Consider the following 14,743-nt stretch of genomic DNA (forward strand, 5'->3'; position numbering starts at 1 on the left):
GAAGAGGCCGACTGGCGATGATGGAGTGGTGGTCAATTGCTGATGGTTTGACGATTATGCAGTGTCAATAAGATTGTCGCTGCTCGCTGCTGTGCTTCTTCGATCGATAGATAAAACAACAAGGATTCTGTACATAGGGTTAAAAAGAGAACAACATAAAAACTACTCGGTCAGTGTCTTTTTTTTGTTGACTCAGTAAGAGCCTCTTCGACCGAATAAGAGGCCTAAATTGAGATAACAAACACCCTTATTTGGACCAGGTCAGATCTGACTTCTTACTGGACCCAATAAGAGGTCTATCAAACAAGCCCTTAAGGTTATACCATTTGAAATATCTAAACAAGAACCAGTTATAACATACGAAATATCTAAACAAGATAAACTTATACTATGTCATACTGATTGCAATTAAATTGTTTAACTGTAATCGTTTTTAAATGAAAATGTCTATTTGAGTCATTGGTTAGTGGTGCATGTGTACTTGATTAAGATTTTTTAAATAGAACATAGACTCGATCGAGCCGAACGCAAAACCAACTAAGCTTGTTTATATAGTTTTATGAATCCAAACTATAATTATTGGAATTATTTTCTTTATTATCTTTAGAATTTTAATAATATTAGATAATGTGATAGTTAAACTACGAACTTAAACCACAATGATTGGAATTATTATATTTTAACTCTTATATTCAGTAACTTAAACGGTAGTATACCGTACTATTTTGTAAAAAAAGTTAGCATATAAATTATTTAATATATAAAGTAAAAAAAATCATTTAATTTTTTAAGCCGATGTCATTTACAGAAAAAAGTCTACTAAAATTGATCAAAAGAATATCATCTAATTTTATCTCACATTTAAAGTTCTTAGATGAATGTTAGTTATAGAAAAACTTGTGGGTATTTAATATTTTCATATCTTTTATATATATATATATATATATATATATATATATATATATATATATATATATATATATATATATATATATATATATATATATATATATATATATATATATATATATATATATATATATATATATATATATATATATATATATATATATATATATATATATATATATCCAAGTTATCCTAAATTTATTTAGATTTGCATTATGGGCCTGGGTCTGGGCCTACCGTGCCTTCTTCAGTTATCCTTGTGATAGGATATAACCCTAAGGTAACATCTTCGTATTGGTAGACTAGCACGAAGATCTCGAAGATCTCGAAGTTCATCTCATCTGTCATAAATTTCAATCGTAATTTGCTCATTAACAAACGATGAACTTTTGTTTGTTACAAGTGTGTTTATTAAGTTTTATGTTTCGATCACAACACTGCAACATAAATATTAAAAACCTAGAACGAAGCATGTTATTGTGAATGGAAATAGTATCCATCCGATGTTCTCATATTACAACTGCACTCTTTAAACTTGATCTTTTTCTTATGGTTATAATTATTTCATTTTTTTTTATCTAAATTGCTAGAGCAACTGTTACTCTTTTATAATATCAGTGGTTAATAATATACTATGTACATACAGTCACAGATATATACATGTACTAGGCGAATGCCCACGCGTTGCGAGAAGCATCTATATAGCTGAAATCTTTACAAATATATGCTTTTTTGAATATAACAATAATGTTTTTATTAAATTTGATATAATCATTCCTATATATATATATATATATATATATATATATATATATATATATATATATATATATATATAGGGAGAATTCAATTGAGAAAAAAAAAAGGTTGAAAATGGGGGAATCATTCTCAGCCAATCATTTATTTTTGTCGCAAAAGCCTCCAACGTACCGCGGAAATGGGAAACGAATGCACATGTGTTTTCCAACATAGCATATTTCCTTAAACTATGCTAATCATTACCTTAATATATACAAAAACATAGTTTTTTTTTTTAATTTTTTATAAGCTATTTTTATCAAAAAATGATTTTAAATATATCAAAATTCATAATTTTTTATTCTCTACAAATAGACATCCATATTGATATAGTTTTAAGATAAAATAAAAAATTTATTTTTTTTATATTTTCAGCTATCGTTATTCATAAATGAATAACAATCCATCAGGTTTTATTACAGTACATTCGTTATTCACTTATGAATAAAAAGTATGATTTTTTTTTTACAATTTAAGTATCATTCATATATGAATATAGCATATAATAAACATAGTATATTCATATTTTAATATTGGCCGATGAATTCACTTGTAAATATTAACATAGTATATTCACTTGTAAATATTAGATGATATATTCACTTATGAGTATTAAATAATATTTTATATGTGAATATTACATAGTATTACATGGTATATCACATGTGAATATTACAGATTATATTCACTTATGAATATTATACAGTATATTCACATATGAATATTACAAGGTATATTTACTTATGAATATTGAAGGTATTTTGACAAATATATATAATTTTTATATGTTATTCACATATGAATAACATACAGACTTGCATATTTGTTTTGTGTTTTTAATAATCATATACTGATTCAGGTGAGAAAACATATTCATATGTGAATATAACGTGATAATTTAGTTTATGCATTTCATCAAACAGTTGGAGTGCAAATAAGTTAACTATTTTAAAAATGTTAAAAACATTAAGTTATCAATTCCAAATCATCATATACTTCCGATTTCGACTTCAGATGCGACATCCTATCTCTGATCGATTTCTCAATTTGATTTTGATTTCCGAAAATCCGATTGGGAACCTGTGATTACCGATTCTAAGTCCCTCAATGTCGATTGTGACCGCGAGTCCAGAACTCCGATTCCAATTTCATGAACAGCGAAGAAATTCCGGTTTAGTTGAAGAAATCTGGATGATTATTGAAAGTTGGAGGAAAAATTTTGATGATGAACGCACAGTTATCGAATTCTCTATAGTTACGTATTTGAGATTGAAGGTTATTACGATATTTACAAGTTTGTCACCGTGTCTTTTATGCTTAGATTAAATGAGTGGCTAAGAATGATTCCCCCATTCTCAACCTTTTTTATTTTCTCAATTGAACCTACCTTTATATATATATATATATATATATATATATATATATATATATATATATATATATATATATATATATATATATTAAAAATGCGTAATCTCAATCTTTTAAATGACCTCTACCCGCGGGTTACTCATGAAAAAAATTAAATATAATATATGGTTTAATGTTATTTATAGTTGTTGTTATTGTTAATTAATTTTTTTAAATTTATTTGCTTAACGTTTTAATTTCTATTATTGTAATTATTTAAAACATCAAACAATTTTTTTTTATTTTAAAGGTAACAATATAATCATTTATATAGTCTTGTTTTTAAGTATTATTATTATACGTTATTTTAAGCTACTTATTTGAAAACTTTTATCGATTATAAAAATATTTTTAGGAAATATTTTAATTAAATTGATATTACAATTTAGGTTTTGCATTTAGAACCACAATTTATCAATTTTAAGTATTTATAAAATATTCTTTGAGTTTTTAAGTGGAACTGAAATTTATATTGAAGTTGACCCTGTAATGTTATATTTAAATTAACAATTTAAGTATTTTGTCCAAACTGTTCAAAAGTTATAGCTTTAAACTGATAATGGTATACATACAACAACATATTAAATCTAATAAATTAAGTATAATATGTTAAAAGTTAAAGACATAACTTTATAAGTAGAAGTAAAAATAATATTTTAATATTGAAATTTAGTTTATTTAAGATTTCACTTTAAGTTTGATACTTATTTAACCTTATTAACCAACTTATAATCATTATTAGAAAGACGCTACAATTTATTACTTTTAACTATTTACAAAATATTATTTGGGTTGTTTAACTTGAACTAAAATTTATATTTAAATTGATCCTGTAAGGTTATATTTAAATTAACAATTTAAATATTTTATACAAATTGTTAAAAAGTTGTAGTTTTAAAATGATAATGGTTTACATACAACAACATATTGACCTAATAAATTAAGTATAATATGTTAAAAGTTAAAAACATAACTTTATAAGTAGAAGAAAATACATTATTTTAATTCGTTATTCACTTATGAATAAAAAGTATGATTTTTTTTTACAATTTAAGTATCATTCATATATGAATATAGCATATAATAAACATAGTATATTCATATTTTAATATTGGCCGATGAATTCACTTGTAAATATTAACATAGTATATTCACTTGTAAATATTAGATGATATATTCACTTATGAGTATTAAATAATATTTTATATGTGAATATTACATAGTATTACATGGTATATCACATGTGAATATTACAGATTATATTCACTTATGAATATTATACAGTATATTCACATATGAATATTACAAGGTATATTTACTTATGAATATTGAAGGTATTTTGACAAATATATATAATTTTTATATGTTATTCACATATGAATAACATACAGACTTGCATATTTGTTTTGTGTTTTTAATAATCATATACTGATTCAGGTGAGAAAACATATTCATATGTGAATATAACGTGATAATTTAGTTTATGCATTTCATCAAACAGTTGGAGTGCAAATAAGTTAACTATTTTAAAAATGTTAAAAACATTAAGTTATCAATTCCAAATCATCATATACTTCCGATTTCGACTTCAGATGCGACATCCTATCTCTGATCGATTTCTCAATTTGATTTTGATTTCCGAAAATCCGATTGGGAACCTGTGATTACCGATTCTAAGTCCCTCAATGTCGATTGTGACCGCGAGTCCAGAACTCCGATTCCAATTTCATGAACAGCGAAGAAATTCCGGTTTAGTTGAAGAAATCTGGATGATTATTGAAAGTTGGAGGAAAATTTTTGATGATGAACGCACAGTTATCGAATTCTCTATAGTTACGTATTTGAGATTGAAGGTTATTACGATATTTACAAGTTTGTCACCGTGTCTTTTATGCTTAGATTAAATGAGTGGCTAAGAATGATTCCCCCATTCTCAACCTTTTTTATTTTCTCAATTGAACCTACCTTTATATATATATATATATATATATATATATATATATATATATATATATATATATATATATATATATATATATTAAAAATGCGTAATCTCAATCTTTTAAATGACCTCTACCCGCGGGTTACTCATGAAAAAAATTAAATATAATATATGGTTTAATGTTATTTATAGTTGTTGTTATTGTTAATTAATTTTTTTAAATTTATTTGCTTAACGTTTTAATTTCTATTATTGTAATTATTTAAAACATCAAACAATTTTTTTTTATTTTAAAGGTAACAATATAATCATTTATATAGTCTTGTTTTTAAGTATTATTATTATACGATATTTTAAGCTACTTATTTGAAAACTTTTATCGATTATAAAAATATTTTTAGGAAATATTTTAATTAAATTGATATTACAATTTAGGTTTTGCATTTAGAACCACAATTTATCAATTTTAAGTATTTATAAAATATTCTTTGAGTTTTTAAGTGGAACTGAAATTTATATTGAAGTTGACCCTGTAATGTTATATTTAAATTAACAATTTAAGTATTTTGTCCAAACTGTTCAAAAGTTATAGCTTTAAACTGATAATGGTATACATACAACAACATATTAAATCTAATAAATTAAGTATAATATGTTAAAAGTTAAAGACATAACTTTATAAGTAGAAGTAAAAATAATATTTTAATATTGAAATTTAGTTTATTTAAGATTTCACTTTAAGTTTGATACTTATTTAACCTTATTAACCAACTTATAATCATTATTAGAAAGACGCTACAATTTATTACTTTTAACTATTTACAAAATATTATTTGGGTTGTTTAACTTGAACTAAAATTTATATTTAAATTGATCCTGTAAGGTTATATTTAAATTAACAATTTAAATATTTTATACAAATTGTTAAAAAGTTGTAGTTTTAAAATGATAATGGTTTACATACAACAACATATTGACCTAATAAATTAAGTATAATATGTTAAAAGTTAAAAACATAACTTTATAAGTAGAAGAAAATACATTATTTTAATATTATAATTTAGTTTATATATAAGATTACACTTTAGGTTTGATATTTATTTAACTTTATTAACCAACTTATAATCAATATTATAGAGAAATTGAAAAGTCATGAGAGTTTCAAATGAATATAGTGAAAGGAAAAATGCATGGAGATTTCAAATGAATGTGGTGAAAGGAAAAATGTTTTCTTTATAAGTATATAATGATATGGATATCCAATTGTATCGGTTTTGAAATTTCAATATCCAAATTGGATTGGTCTGTTAGATCCAAATCATCCGATTGAAAACCAAACAATTTAATTATTTAAATATCAATTATCATCCAATTGAATTATCTAATTATAATCCAAACTTTATCCAATTTGAATTAATATAAAATCATATGGCTAGATTTGATTATAATTCCTTACTTATTAATTTTTTCAAAATCCAAAACCTCTATAATTTTTGTGTTCGACATATGCGTTGGGCTCTATTGGGAATACAATAATATACAATACCCCCATATAAACATCAATTCTAACAAATTTATGAAAATAACTTTCCAAAATACCCCTACATTACCAAACATGCCCACACATGTTGCTGATCTCTCTTTTCTACCCCTTGTAGAATATGTGTAGCTGGTGATAGAATTATACCTTAAGAAGGGTATTCAATTGCATACCTAGCACTTTCTCATAGTAGTGTTGAGTATTTTTAAAAATTATGTATAAATATCAACATCGCATACCTAAAACCAATCTTTGCATACCCGTAAAAAGAATATATTTTAAAATTAAAAATATCATTTATAATTGTAACAATATTGATCTAAACAAATCTAAACCAAAATTTAAAAAAAAAAAATAAAAAAAAAATAAAAAAAAAAAAGACACCAGAACAAAATTGATCGAAAATGTAAACATATCTAAATAAACTAAAAAAACTCATAGAAAATATAAACATATCAAAACCTATTCCAACATCTATGTGACTTTTCTTTTTCGCTTTGCCTCCTCCGGCAACTTCCGCATATTATTTTATATTTTTCAATTCAACTTGAAACACTATCATAATTTATTATTCATAGTAATCATTTTATGCCGTAACTTAAATATTGATCTAATAGTATATAAGTGTTAGCAATATACAAATGTTAGCTACTTAAGTATTGGTCTAACAGTTATAAGTAATAATATTATAGAAACTTTGATTATAAACAGATAACATGTATAAGTTTATTGATTATAAATACAATTCTATCAATTTTTGCATGTGTGATAATATAACAAGATCACATGGCGTTCTAATTGCTTTTTTTTTTTCACAAGCATTTTTTTGTAAAATCATTTCATAAAATTTTCTCGGACTGCATCAAGTGGATCCATCACTGGTTGATAGTGCAATGCACCAAATCCAAGAACTAAATGACTCTGAAATAATATTAGTTATGTAATCACACTCGGAAGTTATCCCAAACTTGCTTCTACTATATACAATTTTGTGGTTGTTATTTAGATTTGTGATGACAACTTGTCTTACATCACCACTTTCTTGAAATTGTTACATAAGTGTCACATACATTCTTTGTGCTCAACATTACGATAAACGTACATGATGGCCACTTATAACGCTATTTGCATGTTTGGTGACATAACAAAACCACTTGGCATCACAATTGCTTTTTTGGTTGACTCAAGAAACCATGTTGATGAATGTGTATTCTCTGATTCAAGCATTCAATAGGCTAAATAATAAAATACATATAAATATACTTTTTAATGGAAAACATGTTCAATATAACTTAGGTATGTACTTATTTCAAAGGTATTCCCATCTAGCATGATAGACATATACATTCTTCACTTGTAATCTTTGTTTTCACACATTGAAGTGATTCGTGTTTGGTCATTTTTCTAAATGAAGTAGTCAAACTCATTTGTGATTACATAATGGTTCAAAGCTCTTCTTAAATCAATCATATTTTTAAATTTTGTGCCCATTTTCAAGCTTAGATTATTCATACTAAATGAGTAAGCTTCATCAACATCATTCATTATGTAATGACTGAAAAATACAACCAATTTTAATTTTTTCAAAAACAACTCGATTCCATTAAATCATTACAAAAAGGTTTTCAATACAAAACATTTAGCGTATTCCCAGAATCACATTACTACAAAATCATGAGGAGCGGTACGATCACGCCTTCGCCTTGCCACGGTCTCCTGAAGAACCTGAATAACATAAAACCACAACTGTAAGCCCGAAAGCTTAGTGAGATATCCCCAAAATACCAACCACTTATACCATACACGCATAACATGCCACAACATATCTGATCACAGAACAACCATGCACTTCGGGTCTACTGTGTGACTGGTCCGCCACACCGGCCTACAGTCCACCTAGTCCACCCTCTGAGTCTAGCCATAAACCTCGAGTCTACAGTGTGATTGGTCCGCCTGCACCGGGCCTTCAATCCACCTGGTCCACTCTCCGAATCTAACCACATACATCGAGTCTGCAGTGTGATTGGTCCGCCCGCACCGGGCCTTCAATCCACCTGGTCCACTCTCTGAGTCTACAGTATGACTGGTCCGCCCGCACCGGGACTTCAGTCGGCCTGGTCCACTCTCCGAGCCTCAGCACGTCTGGTCCGCCCTTTTGGGGCCTACAGCCTATCCGGACCGCTCGTTGGGCCTTCGGAACAACCGGTCCGCCCTGGGTATCTTGGCCTACAGCACAAAGCAGGACCCGCCTCAACCCAACTCCAGTCCAAACAACCATGTGCACATATACATACAATCATATAGCAATTCACAATCAACAAGCAGATCAAACAGATCACATAACATATCGTCATCCTAACCAGGATACCGACCTAACAGGTCACTAGCATAGCATTTCCCTATCTCTCAAGATACCGATCTCAATCAGGTCTCTAACATATACCATCCTAGCTCTCAAGATGCAAACATATCAAAGCAGTAACATAACAACAACTACCCGGATCTCAATCCGATAAGGGCTGGCCTTGGTGCCTTAGACCCTGTTGATATAGTGAGGATAACTCACCTCGATACTGCCGACTGAACAGATAACCCAAGCTGCTCCGACCACTGATACGATCTCCACCACTGGACAACTACCACGGCACTGAACTCAAAACAATAACCAACAATTACCAAAATGCCCCTGGAAACCACTGGTCAACCTTTGGTCAAAGTCAACCCCTGACTGACTCTACTCGCCAAGTCAACCCGATAACTCGCCGAGTCCCCATACTCAGAACTTCCCTCAATCCGCGACCTAACTCGCCGAGTCACCCCGAGACTCGTCGAGTCCAACAACTCTGAGTCCACTCGCCCACAACTCACCGAGTCGTCCCTTGACTCGCCGATTCTCGACTCAACCAGAAAATATTGGGACTCTTCGACAAGACTCGCCGAGTCTAAGGCTATCTTCAACCTACTCGCCGAGTTGTTCATACAACTCGCCGAGTTCCAGGCCATCTTCATCCAACTCGCCGAGTTGTTCTTCCAACTCGTCGAGTTCCAGCTCATCTTCAAGCAACTCGTCGAGTTTACCCATGTGACTCGTCGAGTACCACCGGTCTGAATCCATACAGAAGCATTCCAGGCCATGCAATTGATCAAAAACATAGATCTAGCCTCCTACAACCCATCCATCACGTAAAGTGGCAAACTTTATGTGAATCCAAAGAAATCTAGGCCTTATACACTTTAGGGCTAGGGTTTGGGACATGATAGCTTCACTACACACTCAAACATAGGGACTTTCATGCATTCCAACCCTTCTCCATTCTAGATCTGAGGTAGCAACCTCAGATCTAACCTCTAAACTCCAAAACACCAAAAGATAAGCTCCCCACAAACCCCATAATGATGAATCCAAAGAGTAACAACCTAAGGACGAGATATTACCTTAAAAGAATGCCCCAACTGCAATGGAACTCAAATCCAAGCAAAGCCCCTTGCTCCAAGCCTCCTACCCTTCAAGATTTCCTCAACAATTGCTTCTCCAAGCTTCCCAATGCAATATGATCACTCACACACGAAGGCTAAGGGTTTCTGGACTTGAGGATGTGTAAAGAGGCTGGGGGAATGAATGTTATGTTCTTTATATAGGGCTCAACCCCGAGAATTAGGGTTTTCTCCACTCAGCGCCTACTCGCCGAGTCCACCTTACTGACTCGCCGAGTCGGCCACTTAACACGCGACCAAGTCGCGACTCTACTCGCCGAGTCCACCCATGGACTCGTCGAGTTCCCTTCCAATTTTACTCTTTTAGCCCTTCAACTATACTCTTTGCTATTCCGGGATGTTACACATTAGCCCATCTTTATTATCAAAACTAAGATAACTATAATAACTTTCTTTGTTAGGACAATAGTATGAAACATCATGTGGTTCATCTATGTTGTCACAAAAGTGGTTACCAGGGAGAGATTATTTGAGTCGTGGTTATTATTTGTTGTGACATTAATGGTTACTTATTTATCGTCTTCATACATGCTAAGAATAATCATGAATTTTTTATCGGAATCAAAGATTAATAAACAACTGGTCATGTGCATACTTAAAATTGAAATTTTTGCATTGTTTTTTTGATGAATAATGCCTTATGACTTCTTCATTTAGTTGAGTTAAGTTATGTTAACATGTGATACATAAATGCAATTTTAAGAGCCAAAACATTATGTATTCCTACAAGTGTTTTTTCTCTAGCCGAAAGAAACCTCCATATTTTAATTTTATCTTGTATTTGTTTGATGGTTTACTAACAGAAACATAGTCGATTAGTCGAGACTCAACCATGTTCTCTCATATTGATTTTAATGGGTCATCAAGGGTAATATCTAAAGTATCATCCATCCATTGAGTGAAAATTAACAAAAAAATCACATAATTAATCAGTGAAAATTAGTAAGAACACAATGTATTGACTAATTAATCGAGAATGATAATTTTTCTTAGTCAATCAAGATTGATAACTCCTTTATCAGGATTGATTAGGGCTGTGCATGGGTCGGTTTGGGTCGGTTTTGGACCCCAACCCAACCCAACCCGTAAATGATTGGTTTTTGGTTTTCAGAACCCAATAGGGTCGGTTTCTCGGTTTCTAATATCGGTTTGGGCGGTTTCTCGGTTTCTTGGGTTCAACCCATACACTTACGGTTTCTGGGTTTAAACCCATGGGTTTTGGGTTTGAACCCATTTTCCAGAAATGTAACAATTAGTTAAATAATTAAAAAAAAACACCTAATTGAAGTTAAATACTTCAAAAAACATGAGTTTTACAAACAAATTGTCTATTACAACCAAACACACAATGTTGAACAATACGGACATTTCACTTTCTTAGCACCATTCTTTACGACATCTCGATCAAAATGTTGCCATACCCAAGATACTCTACGACCACCACCCTTATTATCTACAACTTCTTCATCATCTCCTTCATCAACATCAAGATCAACACCAACAACTTGTGGAGCATCAACATCAACAGTTTGTGCATCTAGTTGAGACCTTTCCATCTACATAGAAAAAAACAATCAACAATCCATATGTAAACCAAAAGATTTCAGGAAATAAGAAGCTTCAATTCAACAATATTCATCAACATTTCACAGCAATCCATAAGATTCACAGCTTTCAGAATAATATTACAATATTTAAGCAATATTTATCAACATTTCACAACAAGATTTCAGGCAAAATCTAACAAAAACCCCATATTATTTTGACAGCAAGTAATAAGATTTCAACAAAATTTCCAGAATTCTTAAATACTTGGAACGAAGTCACGAACCCAAATCAGAAAAAAATGAAGTCACGAAATCAGAGACACATTGCCAAATCGCCATAATTCTTCAATGGCAAATTGCCAAATTGACAAAAAAGAACAGAAATCAGAAAAAATGGCCTACATATTTATTCTAATCATTGAAGAAATGGCCTCAGTATTAGTTCATCATCTCACATCATTACATTTTAGTGATTCTACATGAACACAAAATTCAGATTTCAGAACATAAGCACATCAAAGGAAATCAGAAAAAAACGAAATCAGAGGAACGAACCTCAGATTGGTGGCACCGGAAGTTTGGGGTTCTGTCGGAGCCTCGAATGTGTGCGTCTGTGCGAGCGGCTAAGCGCCAGAGGACGGAGGAACTTGGGTTCAGTGGGATGTGCCGATGGGGAATGCCGAATGCGAGACTGTGAATGTGAGACTGAGTAATGAGTATCGAGGGAGAATAGAGCAAAACAAAAACGGGAGTCAATGACCTAGGCTTCTTTTATTTAATTTTATTTTTTTAATATATATATATATATATATATATATATATATATATATATATAATCAGTAAAAAGCATCGGGTTTGCGGGTTTGGTCGGTTTCTCGGTTTTAAAGAGGGGTCGGTTTCTGGGGGCAAAACCGAAACCGAACCCATAAAGTCGGTTTTTACAAATTTAAAACCCACACCGTCGGTTTTGATTCGGTTTCGGTTTTTTCGATTTCGGTTTCGTCGGTTTCTCGGTTTCTTGGTTCGGGTTTGCTCACCCCTAGGAATGATAATCAATTTTAATCAATAAAAAATACAATAGTAAAACCTTGACATGTTGTTGATCAAGAATGATAATATTCGATAATCGGTAGTAAAAAATGCATTTAATGAAAATCAAATAATGGTAATCACCATTCTCTAATTTCATCATATGTTTTGCTATTAATCAGGATATTACCATTATCTAATTGCATGAAATCAGATAATGATAATAAACAATCAAATGGAAGATATTTTATACATTACCTTCCATTTAATCTAAAATATCCTAAAATAACATGGTCATACAACTTGAGTCAACCAAATGAAGAAGTTATAAGGTGTTGTTCATCAAAGATTAGTCTAGAATTTTCAATTTCCTACGTAGACAACTGTACATGGCTCAAATAATCCTTGTCCGAGTAACAACTTATGTGAAGATGTCCAATGAATGATCATGATGAAATTTACTCATTTACTAAGAATAGTTTAAGCATTAAATTGGATACAATTTTTTGAAATGTGGTTAGTTTTATGAGATTTATAAACCATTATGTAATCACAAATGAGCTTGACTACTTCATTTTGAAAAGTGACCAAACACAATTCACTTCAAGGTGTAAAAGCATAGATTGTGAGTGAAATATTTTTGTGTCTATTATGCATGACGATATTACCTTTGAAGTAAGTACATACCTAATATTTAGCACGATTTCCATTGAAAAGTATATTTATGTTTATTTTATTATTTAGCCTATTGTGTGCTTGAATTAGAAAATACACAATCATAGGAATGGTTTATTGAGTCACATAAAAACAATTGGAACACCGAGTGTCCTTCTATCTTATCAGACATGCAAAAAGGGGTTATAAATGACAATCATCAACGTTTATCCTAATGTTGAGCATAAAGAATGTATTAGACATTTATATAGCAATTTCAAGAAAGTAGTGATGTAAGTCAAGTTGTCATCACGTATCTGTAAAACAACAAAAAGATAGAGTTGAAGCATATTTGGCACAACTTCCAAGTGTGCTCATTGAAAACCTAAAAAACACAAGTGCTAACTGTTTAGGGTTAGAATCATGATGATAAAGGTGAATGATGATGATAGTTTTTTGATGGTTGTGAGGGAAGACAAACAGTGGCGTTTGTGGTGGCCTTGGAGAGTAGATTATTGTCAATTTATTCCTTCAGCAAAATATGTCAACTATTGTAGTGGTCATCCACAAGGAATTTCGGTCGAGTATCAATAGTAGATATGTGAAGGGCGGGTCATCGTTTTTTGAGATCAGAGGAGAAGGTCGCCGGTAATGAGAGAAAGAGAAGGAGGAACATCGATAAGAGAAAGAGTGGCGGAGGAGGCATTGTGTCTCTAATATCTAGGCTTGGAAGTCTTGATAAACAATCAACCATTTTCCTTCCAAACATACTTAAAAATTAATTAAATATACATTGTTTGTTAGGTTTATTTTCAAACCATGTAATTTCACACACACATAAATATGATGTCAACATTTTAGGCTTGTAAATGAAAAAGATTTTTTTTTTAATATAGCATTAAATTAAATATGATAATGTTATGTAATTATCTAAAACACTTTACACAAAAAAAATATAAAAATATGTATATTGTTAAGAAAATATAAAAAACAAAAACTATTGATATTACATACAAACAAGAAATATTCCAGTAATAAATTACATACTACTATTCAAAATTTTCGGCACCACGACACGTTTACGTATGGTCAAACATAGTAGTTGTTTGAGTATTGTATGTTGGAGACAACATTGATTATAACAAAGTTCTTATTTGGATGCTTATCGTAACGTATGTATGAATAAAATAAAATGAATGTCATTTTTTGTTTAATGTTTTATTTATAATTTACAAAACTACTAGTATATTACATATCTCAGAGAAACAATGTAGGAAGACATCCCACACATCCCATAGTGGCCGTTATTTTTGTACATGAATTCGGTCAAATGTGTATTCTCCTTGAATCATTTCCGAGTTGATGAATTTTACCAAGACCACCCCACATATCAAAATTACAAAATTTTCTTTGGTGATA

Source organism: Lactuca sativa, chromosome 4 (genome assembly GCF_002870075.4).
Source record: "Lactuca sativa cultivar Salinas chromosome 4, Lsat_Salinas_v11, whole genome shotgun sequence".
NCBI classification, from domain to species: domain Eukaryota; kingdom Viridiplantae; phylum Streptophyta; class Magnoliopsida; order Asterales; family Asteraceae; genus Lactuca; species Lactuca sativa.